Source organism: Saccopteryx leptura, chromosome 2 (genome assembly GCF_036850995.1).
Source record: "Saccopteryx leptura isolate mSacLep1 chromosome 2, mSacLep1_pri_phased_curated, whole genome shotgun sequence".
NCBI classification, from domain to species: domain Eukaryota; kingdom Metazoa; phylum Chordata; class Mammalia; order Chiroptera; family Emballonuridae; genus Saccopteryx; species Saccopteryx leptura.
The window spans coordinates 254,864,086-254,878,481 of NC_089504.1; the positions used below are offsets into that span (position 1 = coordinate 254,864,086).

At 53.5% G+C, this 14,396-nt stretch overlaps 1 protein-coding gene across 2 annotated transcripts in view; it reads right to left on the reverse strand.

Moving 5' to 3' along the window:
- Positions 1 to 14,396, reverse strand: part of CD247 (CD247 molecule) — a 70,996-nt gene that overhangs the window by 35,387 nt on the left and 21,213 nt on the right. The window lies entirely within an intron of this gene.

Consider the following 14,396-nt stretch of genomic DNA (forward strand, 5'->3'; position numbering starts at 1 on the left):
GCATTTTGGTCTCTAAGAGGCCTCCCACCCGTCACTGTCACCATGGGAACTACCCAGGCCCGAGACCACATGAAGCTTCCACACACCACTAACGCCTTAGTGTGAGATGAGCTCTCAGATTACCTGGCCTCCTCCTTCAGGACCCTGAGAGAAAGAAAATAGGACAGGTCAGGCCAGGAGACCCCCAAACGGCAGAAGGTACTAAGGACAAAGTCCACGGCCTCGGCAATTTTACCTGAAACCGGCCTTGAACTCAACCTCAAGGAGTCAGGGCCCGATGACAAGTCAACAAAGCCACCTTTCTTGGTGACAGACAGACCTAGGGATGACCCTTTCCTCGTGGACCCCTCCCACCTGTGCAGACTCTTGCAGGCTGGCCCCTGTGACTGCTGATGACTTCTCAGTGCAAACTTGGACGGTCACCTGGAGACACACAGGTGCCCCAGGGAGGGCTGCCAGCCCTGCTGTCAGATTGGGTCCCTACCAGGGTGTCATGGAAGTTCTCAGCCCAGCCACGCTAACTAAGGCCTGGAAACTAAGAACTTCCCATCTACAGGCTGCGCTCTGCAGGACCAGGCAAAGAATCAAAGTCATCAAAGTCTGGACAGGCCAGGCCGGGAGCTGTGAGGGCTGGAGCCATGTGGGGAAGGCTCTTATAAGCCAATGGCAGGCTGACAGGTGCCAACAGCCCAGAGCACACAGGGGGAGAGGCTGGCGTCAACCATCCTGGGGCACGTTTCCTCACAGTGGGCTTCTAGCTGCTCAGTTAAAGAACCAGACCAGCCTGGGTGTAGGTCAGCATGGCCAAGGGGCTTCGGGCCATGAAGAACGGCTGAGATGAGGTGTTAAGCCTGGGAAAGGCAAGACTCAGGGACCTCAGAGGTGCTCAGTATTGGAAAGGCTGTCTCAGGGAAAAGAGCTTGAGTGTGTGTGTGTGTACTTGAGATCAGCGGAAGCTTCGCTAAGACCTGGCCGGAGAAGCAGCGTGGTGGATGGCAGGGCAGGTTCCAGAGTCAGAATGTCTAGCTTCAAATCCCCCCTTCTCTGACTCAGTTATCTTGTCTGTGATGTGGGAATAAAAAAGAGTGCCGATAACACAGTACAGTGTACAGAGATGTGTTGTAGAACTGGGCACCAAAAATGTTAACCAGTGTCACCCCAATAAATTCAATTTTTAAAAACAGTAGTGCTTACATCCGAGGGAGGGCTGTTGTGAAGAGCGAATGAGTTCACATATGTAAGATGCTTTGCATGGCTTGGTTCATGCTAAGGGCTCGGTAAATGTTAACACAATGGTCACAGCTGCCAGAGGAAATGGAAATGTCTAGGCTATGGTAAACCAAAGACAGCAAGCTCCAAATTGTACAATGTGCGATTATAATTTTTGTTGATAAAGTGCATGTTATTTCGGAAGACTACTAGAAGAGATTAGGAAACATGCCAACAATAGACTAGATGGTTTCAGGACAGTCGGGTTCGAATGTTTTTTATTTTTACATTTTAAAGTATTGCATATTTTTTAGATGAGTGTGTTATTTCATTAACGGGAAAACATTTTACCTAGGTTGTTTTTTTTTTTAAATATGTGTCTAATGCTATCTCTATTTTTAGAAAGCATAGTATGCCTAAAAGTGTGGTGAGATCCCGATCACTACAGGGATTTAAACCACTCTGCCACTAAATGTCAGTCACACCCACGTGGCTAATGGACAGTCGGGTTATTTCTACTGTTCAATCCCAGTCACGTAAGGAGGCCGGCACCCCAAAGTCCAGACAGGGAGGGAGCAGGGGACAAGGCAAAGGGGTCACTCTACAGAGATGGACGATGAAGAGGGTTGGTTGGTTTCTTTGTTCTTCTCAGCACTTTTTAAATTTTCTAAATTAAATATTTTTATGTATGACTTTGAAAGTGGGGGAGTGTGAGATTAACTGGAAATGCAAACTAACTTGAACAAAAAAAAGCTGAAGGAAAAGGAGGCAGGTCGAGGCTAGCTCGATGGCCCCCACAGACCTGCGGCCACAGTGCTGTGACCATACGACGGTGGCAATTACATGATCTGATACATCCGCTATGAGGCACAGTGCTGCACCCCAAGGTGGTCACACCGTCCCCTGCTGCCCCTCCCTTCAAAGCCAGCCTGGGAGCTCCAGCAGGTTTTGCATCACATTGCAAACCCTCCCCACCACCATGTGGCTTCTGCATCTCCTATTCTGGTCACCCAACTTTCCACCGAGGCCCCGTCCACATCTTTCCCACCCCGCCAGGTGCGCCTTCGTGCGGCCTTGCTAACACCAGCCCTCCCCACGCCTGGACGGCCGCTGATTTCTTACCTGGGACCCACCACCCTCTTGTCAACCCACACCCAACCCACTGACCAAGGCCTCCCCTTCCCCGCCAGGTGCACGGAGCTCCCCCTGCAAATGCTGTCTCTTTCCCTCCACGACCATTTATCACGGCGGCACTCGACTCTGCTTCTTGACCCCGTGTCCTGTCTCTCTCACTTGGGTGTGAGCTTCTTGACTATGGAGCCTCTTTCTGCTACTTCTCTCTGCTCATGCCCCAAACCACACGGTCTAGCTCCACGCCCAGGGGTCCGCAGGGTGCAGAATACCACCGGCTGGACCACGTTTTGCAATGGCCGCTGCCCATCGTCTGACACCCAGGCCCAGCTGAGGCCGAGACCCAGCGAGGCAGATAGTCAAGGGGTCAGAAAGGACAGTAGACCTGCAGGTCGAAGGCGATCTGTCAGAGCAGGCCTATAGGGGCCATGCAGCGCTGCCCGGAGTGAGAGAAACACGGCTTTGCTGTTCTTTCCCTGGGCAGGCCGTGTCTGGTTTACAGCTGCCCACATGAGCCAGCGGGAGGCGGACCGGGCAGGTCTCGGTAGGTTGTGGGAATGGGAACTGGCTTAGAAAGTGGAACAGGAAGTCAAGGAAAAAGAGTTGCCAGGAGCCCACACTAGTGTTTATATACAAATAGAGACTGTGGCAGCCACATCATCTTCCAGAGACCGCCCCTGTCCCCAACTCAGTCTGCGACACCCCAGAAGGGCTCTTCCTACCCAACTGGCCCTTGAGTCAGCACTGCCTTCTCTCCCAGTTCTGAAAGTTCTGTCCAGAGACTCTGAACCCTCAGACCACAGGCTTGGAGCCTGGGCACACAGGGTCACTGGGGAATAGGCTTCTCAGGGTGATTTTAAAGAAAACAGAGACATAGTTCAGAGGGTGGTTATGCAGAACCTTTGTAAACCATTCAACGCTTCTGGATCAAACGGGAACACACACGCACATTCCACTTAATATACTGTTGTTTATAAAAGACACACAAGTTTCTTTATAATTTTGCTTCTGAGATTATTCAGTTAGGAATGACCTATTTAATTTGAGATTGGCTATGATTTCTTGGATTTTATAGGACTCATTCCTATAAATTATTTCCACTCATTCGCTTTCCAAACGCTTTCGTGACTGGGGTGGGGGAAGGCTGGGAGCAGCGTGAGCGTGGGGCTTTGTGGTCACAGGGGACGCACACATTTTGGCTCCATCCACAGTGCGGGTTGAAGCTGAAGGGAAAATTCAGAGTGACTGCTCTAATCATTTTGTGGGAAATGTCCTATTTCTTTTAAAAAAACATACATTTCTCGAGAATACAGATGAAATACGTTTGTGATACAATCCAGGCCTGAGACCCAGGGCCTTGAGTTGTTGATACTGAACACTTCCGGTGGAGCCACATTGTAAATGACACCACTGTCCCAGCTTCCTCCAGGAAGAGCAGGGGGATCATAGCAGCATCACTTCAGGGAGTCCCGTGAGAGAGTGGCTGGGAGTTCCTGTTTGCCCCATTCACAGGGGACACAGTGAGGCACAGGGCAGGCGGGGACAAAACCCAGTGAGGGTGTGCGGGGGACCCCCAGCCTCTGCTGAAGTTGGTTGTGGGTCTTGTGCGGCCGGCTGTCTGTCCCTTTCCTTGGGTGTGACACCTGCCTAAGTTGCCTGTTCTCTCCCTTCCCTGCCTCTCAACCAAGACTTCCTGGGGACCTGTTCTTGTCACCCCCTGGACAACTCTTCTAAGGAGTCTCAACTCTCTGAAACTATCTCATAAGGAATCAGACAGCACTGTCTCCCGCCACTCTGAGATAAAGGGGTCCAATGATATCTCCTTCGCTTTCTTGCGACCTTCCAGAGCCCAGTGCTCACAAAACACTGAGCTCCTACGGGTGCTGATGACACAGAATGGCCAGTAGGTCTTCCCACCCGACTTCTTCTTGCTGATGCCAACAGGCTGCAAGACAGTTGAGGCATCAACTTTTGGTATGTGCCGGTGTGTGTGTGTGAGAGAGAGAAGAAGAAGAAAAAGGGAAAGAGAGAAGCATCAACTTGTAGTCACATCACTTTAGTTGTTCATTGATTGCTTTCTCATATGTGCCTTGACCAGGGGGTTCCAACCAAGCCAGTGACCCCTTGCTCTTGCCAGAGACCTTGGGCTCAAGCCAGCGACCATGGGGTCATGTCAATGCTCCCATACTCAAGCCGGCGACCCCATGCTCGAGCTAACAAGCCTGCGCTTGAAGCTGGTGACATTGGGGTTTCGAACCTGGGACCTCAGCGTCCCAGATCGACTCCCTACCCACTGCACCACCACCAGTCAGGCTGCGCCCAAGGTTTGTTTTGAACTTCATCGCACCTCTCTTCTGTCCAGTGTCTCCCAGACGACTTCTGCACCAGGGGTTGGCATTCCCTTCCCCTCCACTGTCCACATCCCCCTCCTACCTCTTGCCCTCACCAGAAGCAAAGACCTACAGGCTGGGCCAGGTGTGATCTCTAAGAGCACGGAGCTGTGACCAGACAGAATATGAACGCAGCAGCCCTGGGGAGGCCCACGCCTTGTCCCCCAGCAATGTAGACAACTGGACTCTCCTGTCTCAGGAGAGAGCCTGAAGCTGCTCTGCCTTGGCAAAGGGCTAGTGCCTCCTGCTTACTCTCCCCAGCCCACTAGGACAGAGCCCAAGGGTGCTGAGGAGCTAACATGGGGGCACGAGAGGCCTGGGCGCACACTTGTTCAGCTCCAGGCTTTGGCCCTTTCTGAGCTGCCCGACCTGACCCAGTGACCTGGTGCTGTACCCACAGAGCGCCCAACTTGAGCTTACAAATTACAGTGCCCAGGAGAGAGTCAAGCCCAGCCCTGGGATTTGGAACCTAGACCCTAAAACTAGCCCCTCCCTCCTCCTCCTCCTCTGCTTCGTGCATGTCCTCACACCCTTTAACCACCCATCCGCGCTGGTTTCTCCCCACCAGGAGATTTACTAGCATTTATTACAATCCTCTATGTTCCTGGCACTGGTTAGAAATATTTATCTCATTTAATTCTCAGAGCCCACTCAGGCAGATGGGTCATACTCTCCCATTGTATAGATAGGAGGCAGAGGCTCAGAGAGGTTAAGTTACTTGCCCAAGGTCACACAGCTACCAGGGAGGCAACCTTCTGTGAGGTGGCAAAACCCACGTCACCCATAGTGTAGCACCCAATGCTGGAGACCAGCTTGGGGGGACACAGTTATGACAATGAGACAGTTCATATTTGCACAGCACTCGGCAGCCACGCTCCGGGGCTCTGAATTTGGGGCATGAACTGAGGCTGAGCAGAAGTGCCATCCCCTTCCCTCCTCCAGCACAGAGTTACCTCCACCACCTCCTGAGGGGTGTGAGACATCGCTTCTCCACTGGGCTGGCCATAGCGACGGCAGGTTTTCAGGACAGAGGCTGCCCAGACAGATAGCGGTGTCCAGGCCACTGCCGACCGCTGTTGTGAGTCGGGGCTGGGGACAGGAGACCCTCACGTCCTAGTTCTGCCTGAGTGGTGGGATTGGGAGGCAGAGTTCAGGATGTGACACAGAAGGTCAGCATGCAGGCCACAGCCCCTGTCATCCTCACACGTCACTCCTCGTGCTCTGGCACAGAAGCAGTGACCCCTTCTTGTTTCCCTGGGAGTAACTGGGCTATCAGAGACCGACTCCTTTGCCGGCGATCGTCAGACAGATCCCCCTGCCCACCTTCGGTCCTGCCCCCTTCCCTGCGGGCTGCCTGGGCTCATGGAGCAGCTCAAGGCTCCCCCTCAGACCCAGGACATCCCTGGCTCGCCCAGCCGTCTTCCGTGGCTCAGAGGCCAAGGTAGACTTCCTGGAGGAGGAGGTACCGTCTGCAGCAGCCCTCTGGCCAGAGCCCACTGCCAGCCTGTCCTGCATCTGGGTCCATCTTTACCACTTTGTGGAAACAGAGGCAAGCAGAGTGCTGAAGGGAGGCTGTCCTGCCTGAGCCCCTGCATGGTGAGGTGGGGGCCGGGGCCCCAGGGTGCTGTTGCGGGCCCCGCCCCTTCCCACCTGCTGCCAGCCCCTCACCTGACAGCTCCCAGCAGCAGCAGCAGGGGCTGAGTCCAGGGTGAGAACCTCTGGGGACAGGAGCTGTCCATACACCTGCTTCCCCGTGTCCCTGCGCACCCCCGTGGTCCGGGCCCGTCTCACTCCTATAGTACTCGGTGGGCTGGGACAGGAAGGGGGGGCAGAGCTTGAGTCTCTCTCCAGCCCCAAATCCCCAAGGACCCTGTGGGTGTGGGGTGGCTCCTCTTAGCGATTTCTCTCCCAGGACAAGAGGAATTGTACACCTGTTGCCCTCTGCTGAGCCCCAGAGGGGCCCAGTGTGGCCGGAGGGCAGGGGTGGGGGTGCGGGGGTGGGGAGGAAGCCATGTGCTGACTAGAAGGTTGCACAACCAGGTCACTAACCCCAAAAGAAAATGACAAGAGGGCTGTAGGGGAGAGGAGGGACAAGAGTTGTCCTTGGCCAACTTATTTCCCCCTTGGCCTCCTCCCCTTTCTGTTTCCCCTGTCCTACACCCCCCCCCCCCCCCCCGCCAGGACACACCTGAGCTCCTCCTAGGGCAGCGGCCTCAGTTCTGCAGCTCCAAGGCTCAGCAAGAACAGAGGCACCTCAGGGGAGAGTCAGTGGGAAGAAAACACGTTTTCAGCACCGCAAGGTCAAGAGGCTGGCTCGGTTCTCTCACCAGCCCCCTCGCCATGTGTACTAGAAAACAGATTCAGAAGGGACACCTGTCCCAGTCACCGCGGCTCCAGAGAGAGAACTTGGGGAGGCAGAAAGTTAGGGACCCCTTTGCTTCTCTGAGGATCAGAGCAACACAGGCCAGGCCGGCTCCAGAGGGTCACGCTGGGGGCCCACGGAGATGGACTGGGTGAACCTACTTGTCAACCAGGAAACCGACATAAAACGATAGGAGTCAGTGGCAGGACTGAGATCCGAGCCCAGACCTCCCCGGGCACAAGCCCCCTCCAGCACCCACGCGGGCTGGGCGCTGAGCGTCCGATGTGGCAGGCACGCCCCACGGCACAACTGAGCTCCACCGCACGACAAGGCTGGGCTCAGCGACCACTTCCTCTCCTTCTGGCCACGGAGTCAGAGAAACACCCCCTCGCACCCTGTGAAGGGCTCTGACCACGGACTCCAGGCACTGCGAGCCACCCTGGTGCCCCTGTGGGAACCAGAGGAAGGTGTCTCTGCCCCCACCCCCTCCAGCTGGGTGCTCTGGGCCCCAGCGTCAGGACCACAGTGGGGCAGCCTCAGCCTGGCCACCACACCGGGAGGTGCTGACCCACATGGTTGCTAAGCTCACTTAATGTTTTAACCGGTGTCTTTTTAAAGATATTTATTGATTTTAGAGAGAGGAGAGAGGGAAAGAAGAGGGGAGGAGCAGGAAGCATCAACTCCCATATGCGCCTTGACTGGGCAAGCTTGGGGATTTGAACCAGCGACCTCAGCGTTCCAGGTCGACACTTTATTTACTGCACCACCATAGGTTAGGCTAGCCAGTGTCTTTCTGCGACAGGCAGCATGGCCAAACAAGGGGGGACGTTCAGACTGGAAGTTAGAAGATGTGGTCCTAGTCCCACAATATTATGTTCTAGCTGTGGTCCCTTGAGGAACTCACTTGGCCTCCCAGAACCTCAGTGTCCCTATCTGTCAAATGGGAACACAATCGCTTTCTGAGGGAGGGTGCCTGCTGTGGCGCAGACCAGGGGGCACGGTGAGGGCACTCAGTGAGGGGCGGATGGGAACCCGGCCATGAGACGCTCTTCCCAGGCAGCCTGAAGGGCAGGTTGGGAAGCACAGAATGGATTTGTGAGGTTTGGATACCCAACAGCCTGCAAGAGCCTAGTAAAAAACCCCACGACCGGGTTTTCCTAAGGGGGATGTGTCACTGCGGAATAATAAAAAAGAAGAGATAGAGGGAAGTTTCTAGAAGGACACCCCCTCACCCAATACTCTGTGTTTGAAGGGACAGGTTTTGTTGTTCCTGTATGATAGGTTAAAACCTATCTACCGGGTGTTAGGTTAGTATCCCAGTAACAAAAATAAAAGGGCTCCCCCCTCACCTTCTTTGAAAATGTGTATTCAAATGGGAGGGAATGTTCTCATGGGCTTTTGTGTCCGGGGAAACAGGGTTAATTAAAGATTTCCTGCCTGCTTTGGGAATGGTCCCCATTGGCATTGAGATGCCAGCATGCTGGGTGTGCTTAGTGGGCTCTGTTCATTTTCTTCCTGTCATCGGTTTGGCCGCGGAAGTCCATCAAGGTCTAACCTCATTCAGGGATGAGAGGAGCAAGATGCTACCCTTCACCTCCAGGCTGGGTTTCCCGGGAACCACGTCCATCAGGGATGCTGGGGCGCAAGCCCCCAGCGACGCAGGACAGGCATTTGGGTGTCCCACTCCAAGACCTGTAAAATGGGTTGTGACCGGCCTGCAGGGAGGGGCGGGAGAGGGGGCCTCCTGGGCCCCAGGGCTCCACAGGGCCAGAGCCCAGCTGCTAAGGAGAGGTCTGAGCCCAGGGTGGCCCCTTTGGGATCCCCCTTTCACACAGGAGGTTTTCCCCAAAAGAAAGAACTGAGATGCATTTGCTTCTTTAAAAGGAGATTTTTAAATGCACGCAACAGTGCTGAATGCTCCCAGCCCCCCGCCTCTGACCCGCCAGGCCCAGAGAAAGTGAACTTTCCTGCTGGTTTAGCTGCCGAATGTCCCCCTGTCTCCACCCCTTGCTCCAACCTTCTGTCCCAAGTCAGGAACAGGGGCTTTTTCCTCTTTGTGTCCCCTCAGCCCAGGATACACTGTAGGGAGCGGTCAGTGTCCTGTGACCACACAGACACACAGGACCTATGGCTGGGGTATCGGGGCATCAGGCCAGCAGCCGCCAGATTCCAAAAAGTTATCCTTGATGCCGCCTTCCAAGTTTTCATGTTTTGTATTTTTTGTTTGTTTGTTTTCATTTTGTCCCATTCCATTTAATTATTCTTCCCCCATTCTTTCTATTTCCCCCTCTCCTTCTCTCTCTCTTCCCTCTGAGCTCTCTGAAGAAACTTCGATGAGCAGTTATACATATATGTTTATGTGTGCACCAAAATCACGAATTTGTTAAATATTAACTTTTCACATTCAAAAGAGTATGTTTTATTCTCTATGTATAAATTCTGAGATCCTAGTTTGGTTGTTTCTTCCTCTTAAAAATTTTAAATGACAGCATGATCAAAAAAACAGAAAATAAGTCTCGGGGAGGGTGGAGGGATGGGACCCCGCGGTTGTGGAAGGGGCACGGTGGAAATGGGCGGGAGCGGTGGGAAACACTCAGAAACTACAGTCAGCACGGGGCCCAGCAGCTCTGTTTCTACATCTAGACCCCAAAGAACTGCAGGCAGGGGCTTGAAGAAAAATGTGTCTCCTACTGTTCCCAGCAGCATAGTCCCAACAGCCAAAACGTAGGGGGAGCAGCCACCCAAGTGTCCGTCGCAGACAAAGGCATCAACAAACTGATCTGTCCATACAATGCCATATTACTCAGCTTTTAAGGAAAAGGAGGAAGTCCTGACACATGCTACAAGCATCATGGATGGACCCGGAGGATACTATGCTGAGTAAAATAAGCACATACCAAAAGACCCATACGGTATGATTCCACTTAGGTGAGGTCCCTAGAGGAGTCAAGTTCACAGAGACAAAAGCTAGAACAGTGGTTGGGGGGGGGGGGCGTGGGGAGGGGGCGGGCGTTAGTGTTTGACAGGGACGTCTCAGCTTTGCAAGCTGAGAAGAGGTCTGGAGACGGATGGTGGTGATGGGATCACGACCGTGTGGACGTACTTTTGCCACTAAGAGTGATTTACAGATGGTTACTGTATGGCCAGTAGCCGTGGCCGTCGTGGCCATGCACATGCAGGTTCCCATTAGATTCGGGTAGATGGTAAAGAAACAGTGGAGCCAAAGAATGGCGGGCCGTTCCTTTATTCAAGTTTCATACCAGCCGACGAGCAAACACACAGGGAAAACACTTCCCTTTCACTCAGGGCTCCCAAAGCCCTGACACATTCTCCGGTTCCACAACCAGGAAAATCTTCTCCAGTTTTTCCTAGAATCAAAGGCCCCACCAGTCTCAGCAGAGCTCACAGAAGCCCCTCAGCTCTGGTTCCCCATCTCCTTCTCTCTGTCCAAACTCTGCAAACACATGGCTCCCCACTCTCTGCAAAACTGCCTTCTTCCTCTCCCTTCCTGCCCTTTTGGCTGCTTCTCCTTCTCCTCCTTCCTCTCCTTTCTTTTTAAAACTTTGCAGGCGCAAAAAAACCCTCCTCCAGCAACTACTAGCATAACAATGGCCCTTCCCAAGCAGGAAGGTAATGAGCAATTTCACAGATCACATATACCTCCCATTGCTCGGTGCCATTTTTAACAATAAAAGTGAGCAAACTCAAAAATCATATTTTACAAAGTCATTTGCTCAACAGTTACCATGGTCCATTTTATGTGTATTTTACCATGATAACAAATTGTGTGCCCGGAGGTGGGGGGGTGGATTTAGAAGCACATACTAATAAAATTGTCTTACATATTTAACACTGTGTTGTCTGCAGGTTCACGCTGAGCATGGTGGAGGAGGAGGAGGAGGGGCTGAGAGGGGCGGGGCTGGGAGAGGCCGAACCTTGGAGCACACGGTAAGGAAGGAGACCTGGCCTCTAAGTATTATTCTATCATTTTTCCGCTGGCCTTTACTTGTTTCTGTGAGTCCAACATTTTCCCACTGGTTTCAGAGGATCAGGGTAAGCAGCAGCTTGTAAGATCTAGAAGCTGATGTGTACAAAGGGGAAAAAAAAAGACAACAAGAGGCTGGTGGGTGTCTGTGAAGCCTCCAAGCAAGCAGGGAGGGGAGTTTCCTCTGCTGGGCGTAGGCCGTTGTCTTCAGCTTCACATCATAAGCAACCTCGCCGGCCAGGGGGCGTTCCGGGAGGGGGACCCTCCGTTCCCCCAAACCTCCTTCTTGAGCTGACAGCTCATCCCTCGGGGGAGGGGGGAAACCACTCAGATCCATCTCAAAGGGACCCCTCCAGGGGTTGGGTGTGTGGGATGGAGGCTTTAACGAGGTGGCCTTGTCCAGCCAGCCCCACTGTTCTAGAAGGCTCTGTTCTTGAGGTGCCTGGGTCTGTGGGGGCAGAGAGGGAGGCTGTGGGGGAGGGGTGAGAAATTTTCAGAGTCCATAGGTGTCATTCAGCCTCTGGGCAGGGGAAAATGATTCCACCGCCACCCTCAAACCTTTCTTGCCCCCTCCCCACCTTCTTCATTAATTTCCTCTTCTCCTCCCCTCTCTCCCTTCTCTTTTCTCTCTTCCCCCTCTCTCTGTCCCCCAGAGGAGGTGTCAGCACGTTAGAAACAGCTGCTACCCAGCTGTTCCTCAGGGTCGCCTGTGATGGGGTGACCGTGGCCTATCTCTTTGGGTCCTCACAACAGCCACCTGAGGTCAGTGTCAGTGTGCCCATTTTACAGGTGGGGAGGCTGAAGCTGAGAGAGGTTAAATAATGTGTCCCAGGTCACACAGCCAGACCACGGGCAGAGCAGGAATTTGAACCTCGGCCGTCGGCCTTCAGAGCCCAGGCCTGTGATTGCATTGCTGTAATTTTTGCAAGTTCTCTTCCCACCTCCTTCTCTCAGTCCTCTCCCACAGTTCCTTCTTTTCCTTCCTTCAGCTAAGGCGGGGTCTGATTACAGTGTGTCAGCAGGGAACAGGGAGACGGGTGACTGATAACGAGGAAGAAGGGTCTGATCACAACAGGAATGTAGGGTTATTTCCAGAATGGCTGAGCTCCGGTGTGAGATGGGCCCTCACTGATCACTTCTGTCCCAACTTCGTATAACATGGAGAAGGAACAGAGACCTCAAGTGCTGTGCCCAATTAAGGACTGGTTCCATTCTTCCAAAAGGGTCAGGTGTTCTCTTGCAACATGGGGGATGGCTAGGTGTTTGGAATATTCTAGAGACGGCGTTGGGTTGGCTTGAGGATTTGGAGTTCAATAAACATACAGGCTTCTCTACACAGGTGTGGGCAGGATTTTGGGAGAAATCACATCGCTTGCTGGACTGCACTTGGGCCATGTAGGACATGGGAGTGATTTCCTCACCCCTTCGACCTCTCGGGTCTGCTGGGAGGGTCACATGAGAAAATGTGTGGGGCGACAGTGATCAGTGGGGAGCGCTGGTCACGGAAATGGAGGTCTTGTTGCATTGTCTCAGTGTTATTATGGACTATGGCTTAACCCTGCTCCTGTCATTGGATTGTTTGAGGATCAGGTAAGGCCAGCAATGACTTACATGTCCGTCGGAAGGCAGGGGCGTCACCCTGCAGAGAAACAGTTACTAAAGCAATGGGTGCTGAGTGTGAAGGTCTCGTCAAAACCCAGCCGAGGAGGGCAAGGCCATGAGCAGGTCAGATCACCTGCTGGACGGTGAGGTGGGAGAGAGGCCTGTCTACAGCAGGGACAGCTGGCGTCCATAGTGCTCCAATGGCTTGTCCCCATGGGGCCAGAACTTAGTTCTTTCCCGTTGGGTTTTTGTGTCCTCAGAGCAGCGTGGGGACCTGCCATTCAGGACAGATCCTGAGGAGAGAGGACAGGGCTCCGGTGGCCACTTGAAAGACTTCAGTGGACTTCCCATGCTCAGAGGAACTGTCCAAGTCCAGTGTAAGGAAGTTTCTCCAGCAACACAGTGGTCAGGTTCGCAGGCTTTGGTGTAAGACAGTGCCGGTTTAAACCCAGGTTGGCCACTTACTAGCTGTGTGGCCTCTCTGAGCCTCAGTGTCTGTTTGTAAAATGGGGACATCACTGGGGTTGTTGCCTACTGGGTTTTTGAGAGGAATGATTGTGATCGTGGGTGAGGTGTGCTCAGCCTGGGTGACGGAGGTGGGGGAGTCGGCGCACTGACCCTAGAACTGTTCCTGGCGTGGAATAGATACTCGATGAATACTTGTTGAATAAATGAATTCATAAATAGCATCGCTGGTAGGTATTTTGTTTGTTTGTTTGTTTGTTTGTTTGTTTTTCTGGCAAGAATGGTGCAATAAAGCAGAAAGTAGTTAGGCAGTGAGCTGTTCATCGTGGAAGAATTCCTGGCAGTCTGGGTTTCCACCCATCTGTGACACTACCGAGCAAGAGCTGCGTTAGAAACGTGTGGCCTTTGTGACCTTGACGTTAGTTACCTCCAACGCTCTGACTGCTGCCCCTGGGCTCAGCCTGCACCAGCTGTGGCGGGATCACAGGGGCCCTGTGCACCCCCCAAGCCGCCTGGGCATCTGTCCATCACAGTCAGTACAGGTCTTCTCAAAAGCAATCAATTGCCACCAAATCCTAAAGTGACAAGGGTTTGACACCACTTTGGCCCTGAATCAGTGCCATCCTGCGGCGGGTCCGACTCTCTCTGCCGAGTAGGGACCTGGGAGGAGGCTGTGGGTCTCAGAGGCGCTGGGCAGAGAGAGATGGTCATGAGGCCAGCTGACAAGCAGGGGCGTCCTGGGAGGACCGAGAAGTGGACAAGAGGTGGGAGGAGGAAGAAGGACAAGCAGGGACACCGCGAGGCAGGGCACGAGTCCAACCAGGGACTGGGCCGCTCAGGGGGTTGACCTTTGGGGACTGTTCCTAAACATTTCCCTGGCTTCCTGAGATGAGAACCCTGTGCCCACTGTGGTCCACTGTCACCATCATAAATGCCAGGGAGAAACGACATCAGAAATCCTGCTCTGTCTTGACCACCACGGCTACCAACGGCCATCAGCCCTGTCCTCTGGAGAGCAGCCATCATCACAGGGAGGTGGCCCCGGAGTTCAGGAAGGTCCTCGAGGAAGATGGGGGTGCGAAGCTTGGGCCACACGGGCACTGGAGGTCGGACCCAGGGATCAGGGGCTGACTGGGACAGGGAGGGCAGACCTAGCAATTCTCCTGGCAGGAATTCATTCCAAGGAAATAACCCTAATGTGGACACAGATTTATGCATGGGGACATCCACCACGGCCCTTATGCATAATGTG